Below are 19,634 nucleotides of genomic sequence, written 5' to 3'. Positions count from 1 at the left end.
GTGGAATGGGACGCCCCTATTTTCATCGGAGACATGTGACACCCTGAGATTGGTTATCTTATGGGGGGCCCACTCCATGTTCCTCTGTAGCTCCCCCCTTGACCTCTTCAATATCAATAAACACCTGGTGTTTGTATTTTCATTTCCCCCCAATGTGTCCTGATTTTAGATGTTTATTTTCCATTCTTTGGTATTTTATAAACCAGGGTATTTCTCATGCTAAGCGTGTGAACTTTTCCTTGGAGTTTGAAGGTTCATTTAGTGGGTGCTTCTTCCCGCCGCCTGCCACCCCCAGGTAGTTGCTTGTTAACCATAAGCATCTAGAACAGCTGTCATCCAAACGCGGCCTTAATAAGTGGCTGCCGTTGTTCTGCGCCTCCTTTGCAGTGGTGTGCCCTCAATTCAGCTGCCATTCATTACCAGGCAGGCTATTTTATCAACAGCATTATAGTCTGAAAATGACAACAAATTTACAGAACTGCCTATTTTGTAGAATGCAAATGTCATAACTAATGAAAGGAAATCTCCACCTGTCTATCATAAATTTATGTCTCCTTTCTCCTGCCACTCTTTCAGCTCCATATCATTCACAAGTTTTCTTTCAGCTGCCAAAGGGTGTGAGTGCATGTACCAGGAGCGCAGAATATTCATTTAAGCAATGGCATTAGTTTAGTATCTTTTCTGCTGTTGCGTCTGCTTTTCAAACGTGGGCCTGTTAAGAGTTTATGAATTCTAGTGCTGAGACTTGCATTTAAGCCCCCTCACTTTGTGAGTCTGGTTTTCATTGACAATTTATGGTTGTTATCTGAGCTTGGGAGCAGATATTGGCTGTGTTCACACTGCAGTCTATGCCATTTCCCTAACTCTTAAATTCCCAGTTACATTTGAGTTTTCACATGACGCAAAAGCTGGAAATCTAGCAGAAGTTGTGCACTCACTTCTGTGTTAATTGCTTCCAGAAAAAACCCAATGTGCTACCTAATTAACCCAGACGATTTCCAGAGTAAAGTCACGAAAATTGGTGTGGTATACCAGCATACAGTACATTTCTTTCCTGCCACTTTCATGGGCGAATGATGGGAAAACAGAAGCACACATGTGTGGAATTGGTGGAGGAGTACTGAAAGTGTCCATTAACATACGTTGTTGTGTCATAACACATTCACTGGTATGAATTAAATTTAGTGCAACATAACAGCATGTTGGTCAAAAAGCTACAGTTCCAGGGAGCGGTTATGTCTGCTTTCATTTTCTCATTAACCACAACTCCACCAATAATCTAGGAGAATTCATATTAAGTGGGGGTGGCTTTCCCTGTTGAAGACATGGGTCTTTACCAAGAGTGACCTCTTGACTTATTTTAAATGTATTTGTTGTTTTTATGTTTTAGCTGTTTTTAAGTGGTTATGTGTAAATCACCTGGAGATGGTGGTTTAGAAAGTGATGAAAGATCAATACTAATAATGATGATAATGATAATGTGCACCATTACCTGAAATTACTGGTAAATTCTTCTCCATGTTAGGTGTTTAGTTTGTTTGCTTTTTGTCCCTTGCTGTGCACAAATCCATACAGTGAGAAGCTGTTATCAATCAGCATTCAAATGGGACCTTTCCCCCCTTGTCTTCAGTGAGGGAATGGGAACTGCACTATTGTATTCTTAGAAGTGCCCTGGGTCACAGTCGGTTTCTCTTGGCTCTGTCTATTAAATTAGTGCTTGCTATTTCTAGCTCAGCCACTATTGACTCCTGCAGCCTGAAATCAATGGAATATTGGTGCATTTATCTGCATGCTGGATCGAGGCCCAAATCAGCACAAGCACCTGTTGCCCTTTGCTGCCTTTGCAGCAGACCGCCATGGGTCATGAAAGGGCCAAAATGAGGAACAGAAGAGGGAAGCCAGACATAGGTGGTAGGAAAGGAATCACAGCAACATGAATATTGGGTAAAGCCTGTTTCTGACTCGATACTGCAAAGGTGGGCTAGGCCCAAACTAGATATTAAATAGGAGATCCCTGACTGGATTAGCTTAGAGAGTGCAAAGAGTCTGTGAGCCTGGATTTAGAAACCAAACAGTTACTGTGGGTGGTATCCAGGGAACACAGTCGACCAGCGCAACAATCTGAAATTGTGCAATGGGGCTTTCTCCCCTCTACATGCACAGCCCCCCTCCAATTCTGCTCTGTACAGTTGGGGAAACTTCTAGAACAGATTTAGGGGGTTCACAATGGGAGGAAAGAGAGGGAAACCCCAGAGTACAAGTGGAAATCCTTGCATTCATGGGACTGTGACTTAGCACTACTTTGGGTAGAAGCCTGTGCAGTTATGAATTCAAGAAATTGTTCTGGTAGGGTGTTGCGAGTCATGTAGGGTAGTACATATGACCCTTGATTGAATCCCCTGACACATGATGCTCTGATTTGGAAATTGGGCTGAAACACTGGGAGAGGGGAGTCTAATAATATCTGCCTGGCCATGACCCTGATCCAGATCACCCCCTAAGCTGTTAGTGGTGGATGGAGCAGGGCCAGCCCAAGACATTTTCCCTGGGATGGGGAAACATCCAGGCCTAATGCAGATGCCTTGGAGAAATAGCCAGACCATGCTTCTCCAGTCCTCACTGTTATGTACTGAAGTTCTCACCCTGGGCCAGCAGGGGGATACTATAGATAGTTATGCAAATGAAGGATCGAAAGTGACGTTCAGTGATTGGATAGTTTGTATGCAAATGAAGGATCGAAAGTGACGTTCAGTGATTGGATAGTTTGTATGCAAATGAAGGATCAAAAGTGACGTTCAGTGATTGGCTAGTTACAGAAATGGTTACTGTTGCATTCTAGTGGAGCTCTATATAAGCAGGCTGACTGAGCTCCTCAGTTCAGTTCTCTTCCAGCTTACAAATAAAGAGCTGCTTTGGAAGAATCGCTGTGTCGTCTGATATGTTCGCCCACAACTTAACACTCACCAGGCTGCACTTCATAAAGGAAGAGATGTGCCATGGATCTTAAATGCAATGTATTCTGGCTGTTGTTCTCTAGTCCCACACTCTCAGTTCTGAAATAGAAAATGGATTCTTCTTTTTTTAAAAAAACAAAACCCAACGTTCTAGTCATTACCAAGTATAATTTCCTCATAACAAGTTTAACCTTGTGCTATCATTATTGTTTCTGCTGCTCACTTTATGAGGGGAAGTGCAATTAACAAAAGGAATACCATTTCAAAGACAGAAAAGCCCATGGTTATCAAGCCACAAAATATAACTGTGTTATCCTCATAAAATCCACATTGGGGGAGCGGGGGGGAATCGGCACGTGATCATTGCAATAAGTCTCTGTAATAAATCTTAATCACATAGGATAGTTTAGAGTAATTTTGTTACCAGATTATATATCCCTTTGACAAATCCCTTTCTATACTTCTCTAAGGTTGCGTTATAACTATTTGCACCTATTCAACTGGGTTTACTGCCTTTAAGAACCAGAAAACCTGAGCCCAGTTTTATAATGTTATTTATGAGTTGCCCTTTGTCTCACAAGCCAAGGGAGCACTAGCAGATGTTGGGGAAAGGGCCATCGCTCAGTGGTAGAGCATCTGCTTTGCATGCCAAAGGTCTCAGGTTCCATCTCCAGCATCTCCAAGTACTAGTGGGATAGAAGCTCTGTCTGAAACCCAGGAGAGCTGCTGCCAATCATCACAGACTATACTGTGTTAGATGGACCAATAGCAGAAGGCAACTTTATTGCAGGTATTAATACTGAGGAATTGGACTGAAGCTTGAAGCAATTGGATATTTCTCATTTTCCCAATCTTAAATTCAGTTCTCCACATTTATAAATCGGTTTGTGATTTTTTAAGCCCTCAAGAAAATTCATCAGCATTTTTGTGTGATTTCCCCCACAATATAGATATGTATATATGCAATTTTGCCTACTGTATACATTTTTTTCAAAGCAATTTGAAAAAACTTGGATAAGTGCTGTGTTTCAGTGCATGTATTGTTTCAGAAAATGCTGATTTGGCAAGTTTGCCTTTACAGTGGTACCTTGGGTTACATACGTTTCAGATTACAGACTCCGCTAACCCAGAAATAGTGCTTCAGGTTAAGAACTTTGCTTCAGGAGAGAACAAAAACCGTGCTCTGGCGGCGCGGCAGCAGCGGGAGGCCCCATTAGCTAAAGTGGTGCTTCAGGTTAAGAACAGTTTCAGGTTAAGTACGGACCTCCGGAACGAATTAAGTACTTAACCCAAGGTACCACTGTAAATGCAAACTGAATTGAATTCCCCCCCAGCCCTTGTTACATCTGCCATATGAAATACTTTTAAGTCAGAGAAGCGATGTTGAACTCCAGGTCCCATCAAACATGGCCAGCAGTCAAGGATGATGGGAACTGAAGTCTGCAACATTTGGCAACCCTGGAGCCCTGTTTGCAATGACAACAACATGGTAAGTCACCCCCTGAATTTTCCTGGATGACACTGAATGTAGCACAAATGGGTGATTGCTCATGTCATGGGGCTTCTATTTTCCTTCCTCTGAATCTGTTCCAGAGAATTAGGGGGAACCCCTGGAGTAAATTTTGGTGAGCCACTGATTTTATTGGATGTTGCCCCCTGTGGGTAAGATTAAGAGGACCATTATTGGTGGCAGGTGTGCATTTGTGAGTCCCAGCCAGCCTTGCAGCAACTCCAAGGCAAGTTTATTTCAAGTGTACTGTAGGTGTTGATTTTTTATACTCAATCCCCTTCCCTCCTTGATTCTGTGATTTATTCATAGGTCTTGACCAGGAGCAAATAGGCTACAGTTGATGCAGTTGCACTTGGAAAAACCTAACCATAGCATTAGCCAGTGGAGTTTTTACTATACAAAGTTTGATGGGGATATGATGAGCCAATTTCAGTTCCTCTGGGTGGAACAGATTCAGAGGAAAGAAATGCTGTTGACATTTATGCTACAGGGATAAAGGGGAGAAATCTGACATTTGAAATTAATGCCACCTGTATAAAACTGACACCTGCATTTTTAGTTATGTTGAACCCTTTAATTTATTTTGAAGAATGGTGTGTGTGTGTGTGTGTAGCACACTGTGAACATTTTAAACAGGGGGAATGAATAGTTCCCATAATATAATGCAGGGGGAAGGACAAGCCTGTCACTAGTAGATCCTTCAGCTCTGATTTTAGTGATGTCGGTGTGTGTGCACAGCACACTGCCCATTTACCCAAGTCCCAGGGATGGTGCTACAGGGTGTTGTTCTGTTCAGAAGTAAGAGAGCAGCAGCTCTGATCCCTCCTCTAAAACCATTAGACCCCTTCACATACATGCGATCAGAGGCTGGGTTTTTCCCCCATTGAAGGCATCATACAGGGAAGCGCCATAGCTCTGTGGTTAAGCACCAGCTTTGTATGCAGCAGGTCCCGGGTTCCATCCTCAGCATCTCCACCTAGGATTGCAAATGCCACCTGAAGCCCTGGAGAGCTGCTGTCTGTCTGACGTGTAGACAGTACTAAGCTAGATAGGTCAATGACTTGGTATAAGGCAGCTTTCTGTGTTCAGCCTAAGGGAAGGGTGTCTACTTTCCCCCCTAGTCTAACGGGATACAGTGTTGAGGGGAAATTGGGAGAAGCAGTAGGTCTGGAAGAGAGCTGGAGGAAATACTTGTCTCACAGATTTAGCATGCCCTGAAAACTTCAGCATGCCTCTCTTTGTTGCCTCTGTTGTTGTGGCTTTGGGGAAAGAGACCAAGATCCACCCAAAGTGCTGACGAACACCTTGGCCAAGCAGATGTGGCAGCCTGTTTGGGGATATGGAGAAGGGCACGCAGGCTTCTTGTTTCCCATAAAAGCTAGTTGCAGGCCCAGCATGTACAACACTGCATGCCCCTCCACCCACACATATTGAGCCCATGGCAGATTGGATCAAACCCTAAATATTTTGATTCACTCCCCATGAAGAAGCAATAATCAGGTCATTGTGGCCAGGGCTGCAAATAAATACCTAGTCCCATTGGCCATACATCTGTATTTTAATTATCCTGCAGTGCTTTTATAATAAAAGAATTGATGTGTATGACTGATCAGGCTGTAGGAGAGGATTGCATTAGCAAATAAACAGCACAACACACAGGCTTGTCAACAGATGGATTGCAACAGAATGCAATTAAATGGGAAGTGGACTTGCTTTTAAAGCAACTGTGCATAAATTAGCCAGTCATCATCTAGATACAACAAATTGAAGGGGAAAATAAGCAATAAAATAATATCTTTGTTTGGTCTTTCAAAATAACAAAGCACTGCTTGTGTATGTTATGAATTAAACAAAAGTTGTGTTGTGTTACTCTAATAGCTTTTGGTGCAATGCTGTTAGAATTAACTACTATATAACACATTTATCCCCTTATACTCGATTCATTATTTAAGGAGACCGTCAAACCCTACTGGCCAGGATAGTTAGAGAATATAACTTCATATCCCTAAGCATCACCTGGCTGCTGCTAGAATCCTGGAGTGGGTGGGTTGTTTCTGTTGACATGCAGAGGGATGGGAGGCCAGCTGATAAGCTCCAGCTGTGCCGTGTCCATCCATCGGCCTGTGCTCCGAAGTAAATCAGCGACCTGGGCTTCAGAAGCCAGGGCATGCTATTAGCAGAGTGTACTGCACACACAGAATAGGCGTGAAGCTTGTGAAGTCATACTTTAACTACAGGTTTATTAAACATAAATCAGAACAAAGAAACATGTCGTCTCTCTCTCTCTCGTGTTGTCTGAGAGAGAACAGCAAAAGCAAAAGCTGTACACAAACAGAAGTTCCCAGCATACTGTGCTGGAATGTAAACAGACATGTGACACACAACAATCTCATGCCTGTTCCTTAAGGTGGAATGGAAATGTCAACGGTTTCTTCTTTCAGGCTTGTCATGTTCTTATCATCCAAGATCTAGAGGCAAAAAGTAATGTGTTAGGTATATACTGTAGGTAGATAAGGAATATTTAATCACAATCCCAGCAAAACCTTAAATTGGGGCCCTTGCTGGTATGGACCATGGTGCAATTACTCCATTTGTACTATTATAAATCTCTTGCACACTGCCTTTGAATAGCTACATTTTCGAATCCATTGTGTGCCCTCCATGGTTCCATACCATTGCTATTCTCACATTCCATTGTTCCACAAGCTTTGTCTGTTTGTATGTTGGACCTAGAATCCTGCTTCTCATTTCAAAACTGCAGCCCATAAAACCTACTGACACTCCCTTCTATCACTGTTTCCAGCAGAAACAAGGAAAACACATGTGTTCTACTTGCTTTTCTCCCTCCCTGCCGTAAGATTGCTGCTATGCTCCGACTAAACTTCATAGTGATGTTGCTCCACAGTGACAGTACCGGGAATAAGTGAATCATTGCCATTGGTTGTTTTCTGGTGGGAAAGCTTTTGCCATATTATGATACCTGGCCATGGATGGGGGAAGAGCACATGATGTGTTTCAGGGTTTGTGTATCTGTCATTCTTTCACAACACCTCACCTCAGTGAATAAAGGAAAATCCACACTCTGTTCCTTACTGACTAACACAACTAATAACCAAGCCTCAGGAACTCCTACTCAGAAGTAAGCCCCACTGAGTAAAGAGTTCCACGCTAACTACCGTATTTTTCACTCTATAAGACACACTTTCCCCCTCCTAAAAAGTAAGGGGAAATGTGTGTGCGTCTTATGGAGCGAATGCAGGCTGCGCAGCTTTGCTGAAGCCAGGACAGCAAGAGGGATTGGTGCGCACCAATCCCTCTTGCTCTCCTGGCTTCAGGGATAGCTGCCCGAAGCCTCCTGAGCGCAGTGGGAGCACTCAGGAGGCTTCACATTGCTTTTGCTGCACAGAGAGGGAAAGCTGCGCAGCACCCCTTCAGCGAAGCGGCATGAGAAACGGAGCCCCTTCCATTTCTCCTCCCGCTTTGCTGGAGAGGCGCTGCGCAGAGAGGGAGAGAACATTTTTTTTTTCTTGTTCTCCTCCTCTAGAACTAGGTGCGTCTTATGGTCGGGTGTGTCTTATAGAGCGAAAAATATGGAAAAAAACTGTGAAAAATTGTGAAAAACTGAAAAATTGTGTGAAAAACTCTGGAAAATTGTGGAAAAACTGTGAACAACTGTGAAAAAACAGTTGCCTTGCTTCTTGCATGCAGGTTCTTGGGCTGCTGGGGAAAGTGGAAGCTACCGGCACACACTGAAGTAATGATAGAGCAGCAAAGCTTTTACAAGTTGAAGGAGTAGGGAGAGAGGACAGGGCTTTGGGCTTGTTGTGCCAGGAACTCAGTCCCAGGCACTCCTACACAGTAGAGAGAGTTTGTTGTTGTTGTGGTTGTTGTTTAGTCGTTTAGTCGTGTCCGACTCTTCGTGACCCCATGGACCAGAGCACGCCAGGCACTCCACTGTCTCCCGCAGTTTGGTCAGACTCATATTTGTAGCTTCAAGAACACTGTCCAACCATCTCGTCCTCTGTCATCCCCTTCTCCTTGTACCCTCAATTTTTCCCAACATCAGGGTCTTTTCCAGGGAGTCTTCTCTTCTCATGAGGTGGCCAAAGTATTGGAGCCTCAGCTTCACAATCTGTCCTTCCAGTGAGCACTCAAGGCTAATTTCCTTAAGAATGGATGCGTTTGATCTTCTTGCAGTCCATGGGACTCTCAAGAGTCTCCTCCAGCACCATAATTCAAAAGCATCAATTCTTCAGTGATCAGCCTTCTTTATGGTCCAGCTCTCACTTCCATACATCACTACTGGGAAAACCAACTATACAGGCCTTTGTTGGCAAGGTGATGTCTCTGCTTTTTAAGATGCTGTCTAGGTTTTCCATCGCCTTTCTCCCAAGGAGCAGGCGTCTTTTAATTTCGTGACTGCTGTCACCATCTGCAGTGATCATGGAGCCCAAGAATGTAAAATCTCTCACTGCCTCCATTTCTTCCCCTTCTATTTGCCAGGAGGTGATGGGCCCAGTGGCCATGATCTTCTTTTTTTGATGTTGAGCTTCAGACCATATTTTGCGCTCTCCTCTTTCACCCTCATTAAAAGGTTCTTTAATTCCTCCTCACTTTCTGCCATCAAGGTTGTGTCATCTGCATATCTGAGGTTGTTGCTATTTCTTCCGGCAATCTAAATTCCAGCTTGGGATTCATCCAGCCCAGCCTTTCGCATGATGAATTCTGCATATAAGTTAAATAAACAAGCAGCCTTGCCGTATTCCTTTCCCAATTTTGAACCAATCAGTTGTTCCATATCCAGTTCTAACTGTAGCTTCTTGTCCCACATAGAGATTTCTCAGGAGACAGATGAGGTGATCAGGCACTCCCATTTCTTTAAGAACTTGCCATAGTTTGCTGTGGTTGACACAGTCAAAGGCTTTTGCATAGTCAATGAAGCAAAAGTAGATGTCTTTCTGGAACGCTCTAGCTTTCTCCATAATCCAGCGCATGTTTGCAATTTGGTCTCTGGTTCCTCTGCCTCTTCTAAATCCAGCTTGCACTTCTGGGAGTTCTTGGTCCATATATTGCTTGAGCCTTCCTTGTAGAATTTTAAGCATAACCTTGCTAGCGTGTGAAATGAGTGCAATTGTGCGGTAGTTGGAGCATTCTTTGGCACTGCCCTTCTTTGGGATTGGGATGTAGACTGATCTTCTCCAATCCTCTGGCCACTGCTGAGTTTTCCAAACTTGCTGGCATATTGAGTGTGCAGAGAGAGTTACTGCCAGGTAAATCCAGTGCTTTTTTCTGGGGGGGGGGGGAACGGGACGCAGGGGTAAGCATACCCTAAACATTTTGTGAATCTAAGTTTGGCCTCATTGAGGGGCAGTATTTCAATATGAGTAGGAAAATAAGAGTACCACTAAACATTTTTTTAAAGAAAAAAAGTACTAGGTAAATCCACCCAGAAAGGAGAGAAAGTTGCACCTGGAAATGAACAATGGCAACAACGAGAAAGTAATGAATTGAGAAAGACTGAGGTTGGGTGGCATGGTCGTGGGAGCAGCACAGAGGATGAGGGAACATGGCATAAGCAAAAAAAAAAAAAAAAAAAAAAAAACAACACCCAAAAAACCCAAAGCCCATGATATGGCGAACACACGTTATGTGCTTCAGTGACATGTAATCAGTTTAGAAAACCTTTTTGTGTTCCTACCATTTAGGAAAAAATGGATTTTAACTGTAGGAAAGCAGGACGGTGGAAATGTCATGTAGTTCATGCAGGAACAGGCAGCCTACAAGGTGAATTTTGAGACAGTGCAAATAAGCCCTTAATCTATGGGAGAAGAGATGGAAAGGAGACATACTGCAAAGCTAGTTCTTATATTGCGTTCCCTTTTCCAAGGCAGGAATTAATAGTTGTATCAGAATATAGTGTAAACTATAATGTGTGAATTTACCAAACCTAGCATCGTGACATGTCTTGCTTGAGAAGATGCTAGCATCCACTCACAGACCACTACCAACTATTGCTCTGCCCTCCTTTAAAACAACAACAATATAATATAAATGCATTGCTTATACCCCGCCCATCTGGCCGGGCCTCCCCAGCCCCTCTGGGTGGCTCCCAACAGAATATTAAAAACACAATAAAACATCAAACATTAAAAACTTCCCTAAATAGAGCTGCTTTCGGATGTTTTCTAATGTGCCCCTCCCCTGAGTTCTGATGGGTGCTCGGTGGCTGGTTCTAGCAGTTAGCATTTCCCACAATGCCCTGGAGCAATGCTACATTTTGAGAAATTAAAATGGTGATGACTTTCAGACCTTGTGTTCATTGGAGCATGGTGCCTTCTGCTGTTGCTGCCCCTGCTATTTTTGGGTATCCTCACCAGGAAGAGCCAATCAGGAGACTCATTGCCAATCAAATCAACCCTGGAGTGTCTCACAAGATGAGGGCACTGGCATTCCCAACCCATTCTAAGATGGGTTTTAGGTGAATGCGATAAGCAGACCTCATACTCAAGAACCGAGTGTGGCAGCATTGAACGTGGGCTGCTGGTAGACTATGAGGTCTTCACATTCAAAGCTCAAAACGCAACTCATAAAACTTGTGATTGTGATTAATGAGCCTGCTGGTAGTCTAAGCTTCACACACACCTGGTTTTTATTCTCTCTTTTATGAGTCTTATAGAAAAAAACCACCATTATTTAATTAAAGGCTAATGTTCATTGTGGCGGACAAAGCAAAGCAATAAACAGCTTGTGCTGCTCATTAAATAGAAAAAACAAGGCGAGGTATGGGAAAATTGCAAAGCTGTTTGTTGTGCGCCCTCAGACAGCATTGCAGTCATTATTCCTCTTTATGCAATAAAAAGGAAGGCATGCACGAGCAGAAGAGAACGTCACTTGCTCCTATCGATTCATTGGTCCATAGCAGGGGTGGGGAGCACCCAGGCCGTGGGCCTCATTTGGTCCAGCATGGATTCCAGATTGGCCCATGAGGCTATTTCCTCCAACTTGTGACATCAGGTGACTGACAGGTGGGCAATCAACAACTAATCAGTAGAAAAAGCAAGGAGACAAACAACCCAAACTACAAGTTTCACAAAATAATAACAAAGGTCTTAGCCTGAAGCTTCAAGGAGAAGGGTGGGCAGCAGAGCTACTTGCAGCCAGAAAGGGGAAAAAACCTCTTATGTCCCTACCAACTGGGAATCCAGCTTTGCTAGAATCATGAACATTAGGAAGGGGGTGATCACAGAGAATTACAGTTGTGATCCCTCAGTCTGGATTAAGGAGGGACAAATCTGTCAATTTCATTTTCTCCCGGTTTCTAATCTTTCCAGTCTTAAATTCAGTTTGCAACTTAAAAATCGTCATAAAATTTAATCAGTATTTTTTCCCTTACATACACATTTGCATGCAATTTCACCAAATTCACACAAAACTATGCTCCCTAGCCTCATTCCTTTTCACATGTTATTTTCACCAAAATACGTATTTTTATGCACATTTTGGCATAGTATATGCATTTTTGTACATGTTACTTGGGCTGGAGAACTGCACAACAAAATTCAGTGTGAATGTCAAAGGATGGCTGTGCTTCGGTTCATGTATAGCAGGGGTGGCCAATTCCCAAGAGACTGCGATTTACTCACAGAGTTAAAAACTGGCAGTGATCCCCTTTTGGGGGGTTCAGGTCAAAGTTGTTGAGTTTTTCAGGGAGGAGGTAGAATGCTGAGCTTTTTTTAGGGGAGCCACAGTTGTTCAGCTTCTTTGGGAGGAGCCAATGATCTACCAGTGATCTACCACGGACGTCCAGTGATCTACCAGTAGATCACGATCTACCTGTTGGACATGCCTGATTTATAGTTTTGGGAAATGGATAATTAGATAGCTTCGCCTTTAAATGTAATGTGTGATATTACAATTTAATCCTCCTCTCCCATCTCTAGCTATAGATCCAGTCCATAGTTTGCTAAGTGCCTGAAAGCTGGGTGGCCTGTTAAGAGGAATGTTATCCTATGAAAGAGAAGAGCTTGTGGACCATCAGGGAGTCCTGTCATTTCCCAGCTTTGAGGCAGATCTAATATTCATGCAGTAACTTTAGGCTGTCCAAAACAGCCTTTTCCTCTTTTAATTTTTATGCATATATTTGACCTTTGTGGGTCCCCCCCTCACTTTTTAATGTCTCGTCTTTTCTGTCCCTTATTCTGTAGAGAAATTCAGTCAAATCTCAACTGGGCTGGCGACATTTACATTTAAATGGAGAAATTTCAGTGAATGTGTCAGGCAGCCTGTAGCTATTCATGAGCCTAATAAGTGTGTTAATTTATAGAGTTTTGAGATGCACAGCCTTGATTAGATCACAAATAAAACACATACTTGAAATAATGACACGCTTCTGTGGCTTTCCAAAGCTCTCTATAGAGATCACTCCTGGGCAAAAGCATCTTTCCCAAGGAGGTTTGTGCCACACTAGATGAGTGGCACTTTGGGTAGAATTTAGCCAATTATGGATTCTTTTGAATGGCAACCACACAATAGAAGACAAAAGAGGTGAAGTTTTACAACAACTTTTTTTTTTGCACCCTTAATGTTATCTTCAGAGAAGGCTCTATTATATTCACACCTGCAGTCTAATAGCTGTCATTCTCCAGAGCGACGGTGACTGCAATAGAATAGCATTGAAAATGTAGTGGTTTGAAATGGCAATGCCTCTTCATTATCTTTAATGTATGCCTCTCTTTAGTAAATCCAAATATAAAAACCACGAGCATTAAGAAAGTGAAATATTTAATTCTCCGATAAAATGCCCTCTAAAGAATACAGAAAGTCAAGCTACATCCTTTTCTTTCTTTCTTTTTTAAAAAAGTACTTGTATCCAAGTGGATTAAAAGGAACAAAGTTTTTCCTTTGTTGGGATTTTTGAAAATGTATTCTTTGTTTATTCAGGATCTTATTAATTGCCCCAAACTTAAAAGGCTAGTTACCGCAATACATGTATTCCAGCATAAAATGAATAGCCTGGCAGTTTGCTGCCGTTGTAAGTCTTTTGGAGCAGAGCTTTCATTCTGTTCTTTTGTGGACTATCAAATATGGAATGCTATTGAAATAAGTATCATCATACTGGTCATGAAATGAGCTTGTGTTCAATAGAGCTAGAGTTACCTTCCCCAAGATGGTGCCCTTCAGATATTTGGAACTAGAACTCCCACCAGTCGCAGCCAACATGGCTATTGATCAGGTATGATGGGGATTGTTGAAGAAGAAGAAGAGTTTGGATTTGATATCCCGCTTTATCACTACCTGAAGGAGTCTCAAAATGGCTAACATTCTCTTTTCCCTTCCTCCCCCACAACAAACACTCTGTGAGGTGAGTGGGGCTGAGAGACTTCAAAGAAGTGTGACTAGCCCAAGGTCACCCAGCAGCTGCACGTGGAGGAGCAGAGGAGCGAACTCAGTTCCCCAGATTACGAGTCTACTGCTCTTAACCACTACACCACTCTGGCACATCTGGACGGCACTAGCTTGGGAATTTCATTCAGTGCAGCCAAACGGGATGCCCCTAGTTCAGTAGCAGATGCAGTGCTGCTCACTTGACTTTTGGATGCCCTACATCAGGCACGTCCAACTCCCAAGAGACTGCGATCTACTCCCAGTATATAAAAAAAGTCAGTGATCTACCCATTGACATTGGGGTGGGCAGGAGGGGATGATTGCCAATAGTTGAACTTTTTTTTAGGGGGGAGAGCCAAGAGTTGGTCACCTATTTTGGGAGAGGATTCCCAAGAGTTGTTCAGTTTTTTTATGGGGGAATGACATAAATCGCTCACCTAAAAACCTGCCACTAAAACATGAAGGCATCACTAAAGCCAGCTACCGTATCCCCAACTGCCAGCACTAGATGACAAACAACTTCCCATTGGACGTGACAGAGGGACAGAGCGAGGGGGCAGGTGGCAGAGACATTCATTCACATGGGGATCTACCTGTCGATCGTGGTCGACCAATTGGACATCGCTGCCCCACGTGATGGGACTGAGTGCATTGTGGTGCTAACGCAGTAGTGGCTACATTGAATTAACTTAATTTGAATTTACCTAAAATGAGTACCAAGCCTTACATGTGGCAAAACGCTCCTTTTCACTTGTTAGAATGATACAGAAAGCACAGCTACTCTGAGGTGAATTTAAGGGTCTGTATGGGGTCAGAAGTCCCTCCACCCCTTAACTCTCCCACCTTTCTTGACAAAGCCTTTACCAAAAGAGTGGGGTGGGCCACACTTGGATGGTCTGAGGCAGTTATGGTAAAGAAGGCAACCGATGGCACCACCTGGGGTGCGATTCTCCTCTTGCTGGTTTGCCAGATGAGAAGATGCATTATACTTTAAACCCCACGGTGACATAGCCTCCTTCAATGGGGAAGTGCAGTGTTGGTGCTGAAATATTTTAGAAAAAGGAAAAAAGCCCTAACACAAAGTGGTTTGTCTGCCGAGGAGAACCTATTGCTCCCTCTGAATAATAGGTTGTGATATTTTCCCATAGACCTATGCAAGCATGAGACCTGACAGCTTGTACAAAAATATTACTGCTACACTGTAAATTTGGATGGCAAAGCAAAGACCCAGAACTGGCCACACACGAGCAGGAGAGTGTGTAGTACCAATTATATAATGCGTAAATCTCATATGTTTAGTACTTAACAAATGGCAGCATCTGACCCGTGACCAGGGGTGGCCAGCCATTTGCTATATATGAGTGTTGTGCATAGTACATGGGTAACCGATGAACCATTTATATTGCCGAGAAGTTTAGATATAGAGAATTATAGTGGACTATATAGTGAATTATAGACAGAAAACTTGACATCACATGCACTGGAGTATTGATTCAGATCTCTTCTACCTGAGCAAGGTCACCACACGCTCTACTTTACAGAGGGCCATTGTGTATTTGAAGGGCTGTCAGATGGCAGTTCTCTATTTACCAGCAGCTAAATAACTTATGGACTTACATAGTTCCTAAATATTGTAGATCTTTTATTCTGGATTGGCTACATGTATTTCCATCAGCTGCAGTGGATGTGCGTTTCAGAGGACTGCCATGGGGTGATCGATTCATCCTTGTGGTCCTTTGGTGGTTGAACTGGTGGTACATGCACCATTCAGTCTGCATATTGTAGAAGGATTTATGGCAGCTATTTATCCCCTCTTATTAACTCCTTACAGGGGGACACTCTTTCAATATTTTCTGTATCTTTCCTATTGACTGATATGAATAACTAGATGACATTAAAAATGGCAAACATTATTTGTCACTATAAATACAAGGGAAGTTTATCCAAATCACACTGAGAAGTGCTATGTGTCAAGAGCAATGGTGTGTAGATCTTTTGCATTTATGTTGTGTTCAGTGTATCCCAAATCTTGGATTGTTTTTACTGGTCAATTTGAAGGTATCTAAACTGCAGCAAAGTTGATTGATTGACTCTCCAATCCACATTTCATTTAAAAATAAAGAAATGTATGAAGCCTTGAAGTTGCCCATAAATAGTTAGCATCTTGGACAGCAGATTCAATTGGTCAGTTTCCCCCAATATGGTGAGATGCATTGTACTGATATTTAAATTAGAGTACTCATTATTTCAAAATTTGCTTCTATCCACATATGCAATTATGTGTCATCTTTTGCTATCCTTTCACATAATGCACTTCCTCTTGTTTGGGAATGTGTAACTGTCCACCCAAATGCCTAGTATTTCTAAGTTCCAGTTCCCCCAACTTTAGAATGGAAACAATTGCTCACAAATACACAAAACAATGGTATAGATTTTGTACCCCAAAGTGCTATTTAATTGATAATTGGAATAATTCTCACTCGCAATCAATTCATGTGCTATAAATAGCAGCCAAATTGTATACAACAAGCTATTTGATATAGCCTGGAATTTCCTGAGGACCTTTAATTATTTTAATTTTTTTACACAGCCTCCTTTGAGTTGATGTGAATCTTGTCTCTGCTCAAGTAAATGCCAGGCATATTTACTCTGCAAGCCCCTTAGTACCCAAAAGCTGTCAGTCCCAAAAAGTCACAGTGAAAGGCTTCAGAAGGATTGGCACTTTATCACCAAGAAATTCTGGCCATGTTGTTTTCCTCACTGACATTGCCATTTTTAACATTCTTCAAAGATAATCTTCTTTGCATCCCTCACCCCCTTTTCAATAGAAATGATACTCATTAATCATTGCTAAATGCAGCTCAGATTCTACTCATGGGCTCATAAAGTTCTGTCTCTGTTACTACAGATGGCTGTTAACCAGCGGGAAGACAGCTTTGAGTTAAGCGAGTGATGGTTGTAATATGTAACATGATGAAGTAGTAGAAGACACCACACTTAAAGTCACATTTAACATTTTAATTAGTCTCACCTCAGGTGGCGCAAGCTCATTTGCATTATATTTTTTTAAAAAACCCCAATTGAAATAGGAATTATAGGAACTGTAGCAGAAAGTGTCTTGCTTCACAGGCTGAGGAGACAGCTGGTAGAGTTAGGGCACATTTTTATTTTGTAGAGAATTTATATTTCTCACACTTTGGCACATTCTTATCCCTCAAGGGATATTATCAGTATATGAGTAAATGACTCTTCTTTGTTCTTGTGAACTATATTTAACTCCAGCGCTACCTCTTTGTGAGCTGCTGTTCATTTCTGAGCTTCAGTAGATGAGAGGCAATGGAGGGGACACTGTGAGCACCAGAGAAGGCCTCATGGGCCACACTGGCAACCCTTGAACAAGAGGGGTAGGTCAGGGACCAATGGATACAAGGAGCCAATGGCAAGGAAGCACATTTTCAGCTTAGCATAGTAGAAATCTGGACAGATTGCTTCAGGAAATGGTGGGCTCTGGAGGTATTTAAGCAGAGGCAGGATGTCCATCTGCCAGGGATGCTTCAGTTTCACCCAGCATTGTAGATCCTTCATTGAGTAAGGGATTGAAGTAGGTGGTCTTCAATACCCCTTCCAGCCCTACCATAGAGTTCTATGATTCTAAATAAATAGTTCCAGTGAGGTATGTTAGACCAGATTCTGGTCAGGGATTCTGGTTTAAAGCCTGCCTGGAGAACCTTGATAAATCCAGGGGCTTGCATGCTCCTAGTACCTTTTTTTTTTTAATAAATAAATTGTGAAATGTTATCATTTTACCTGCCCAACTGATTTCAACATGACTTAAAAAGGTAAAGGGACCCCTGACCATTAGGTCCAGTCATGACCGACTCTGGGGTTGCGGTGCTCATCTCGCTTTATTGGCTGAGGGAGCCGGTGTACAGCTTCCGGGTCATGTGCCCAGCATGACTAAGCCGCTTCTGGCGAACCAGAGCAGCGCACGGAAACACCGTTTACCTTCCCGCTGGAGTGGTACCTATTTATCTACTTGCACTTTGACGTGCTTTCAAACAAAAGTTCCATCTTCTTTCCAGTTTCAGTTTCTCCTTAGATGCTTCCATTCAAGTGTATAATAAGCCCATAAAGGTAGCACTCTTTTAAACCCATTATTGACCATTAAATAATATGCATAACAAAATCAACTCCAGTGATTTCACTAGCTTTTTAATATATGGAAACCTATTTTCCAGGAACACAATTCTGTAATTTGTCTCTAGATCTTGTTTTATCAATTTGCCAGCTACCCAAGGCAGCTAAAGGATTAAGATTAAATATACATTTGGTTAGACTGTGATCAACTAAAATTATGTACTGTGAATACTAAGTTATGGTAACTGAGCTTATATCCCATATCTAAGTCCCAAGTAATTCTGCGTTAGTGCATCAAAGTAATTTAATGCTGCTTCTCTGGATGAGGCTTTTAAAATAAATGCATTCATTTTAATCATATTTGGAATGTTTTTCCTATTATTTGCTACGAGTATATTCCCAACAAGTACTTGCTAAACTTTTGATACCTGGCTGGGGCAGATTGTTGCTGAATGGAAAAAGGAATTTCACTTCACTTTAACACATTCCCCCCTTCTAAGTGCTGAGCTTTACATTTTTTATGAGAGAGAACAACAGACTTGTAGGGTCTTCATAGTAGGTTTGCTTTATAAGAAGAGAATAGTGGAAACAAATAGGTACTTATTCAGTAATAGCAAATCTGTGGGTGTTCTAGCAGATTCCCAGAGAGTAGATACAACTCCCAAAAAGTTGCAGCTGAGTTTAGCTAACCCCAACTACAATTCTCATCTAACTCACTCTACTTGTTTTTTTGTTATTTTTGTCCAATCAAATGGAAAGTTGTTTTTTCTCTCTCCTTAGCTGGAGGGATATTTCCATGTTGTGATGGGTATCTCATTCCAAAGATGGAGATTTATTCTTAGCTATTAGGAAACCTTTTCCTACAATTCATTCATTACTCGTTAGTTTATTTATATGCCACTTTCCCACAAGCAGCTCACAATACATGAGACGAAGAACTAATATAATATAATATAATATAATATAATATAATCCATTTCAAATATCAATAGTGCTGCTGGAGGAGACTCTTGAGAGTCCCATGGACTGCAAGAAGATCAAACCTATCCACTCTTAAGGAAATCAGCCCTGAGTGCTCACTGGAAGGACAGATCGTGAACCTGAGGCTCCAATACTTTGGCCACCTCATGAGAAGAGAAGACTCCCTGGAAAAGACCCTGATGTTTGGAAAGATGGAAGGCACAAGGAGAAGGGGACGAAAGAGGATGAAATGGTTGGATAGTGTTCTCGAAGCTACCAGCATGAGTTTGACCAAACTGAGGGAGGCAGTGGAAGACAGGAGTGCCTGGCGTGCTCTGGTCCATGGGGTCACGAAGAGTCGGACACGACTAAACGACAACAAAATTAATAAATCACTACATAATATACACAGTCAGCTAGCATTAATCAATGCCACATTGTTTGATAAGCATCCTCCTTTTAACAAGAATTAGTCCAGATACTAACCCAATCTTCTACTTCCTTGATCAGGAAGGGCTTAGTGGTGGGACCATGTTTTCTGGGCAATAGAGTTACTTCAGGGATTCTTCCACTTGTCAGTGGTAGACTAGACCAGAGTGTGACAGAGGATTCTGCTGAACCTTCTTCCTTTCCTCAATATGATGAAAGCCTATATATATATATTTTCAACATTTTAAAACAATTTGGAA

This window comes from Podarcis bocagei, assembly GCF_964188305.1.
Source record: "Podarcis bocagei genome assembly, chromosome: 4".
Taxonomy (NCBI): Eukaryota; Metazoa; Chordata; class Lepidosauria; order Squamata; family Lacertidae; genus Podarcis; species Podarcis bocagei.
Note: the sequence above shows the minus strand (reverse complement) of the source record.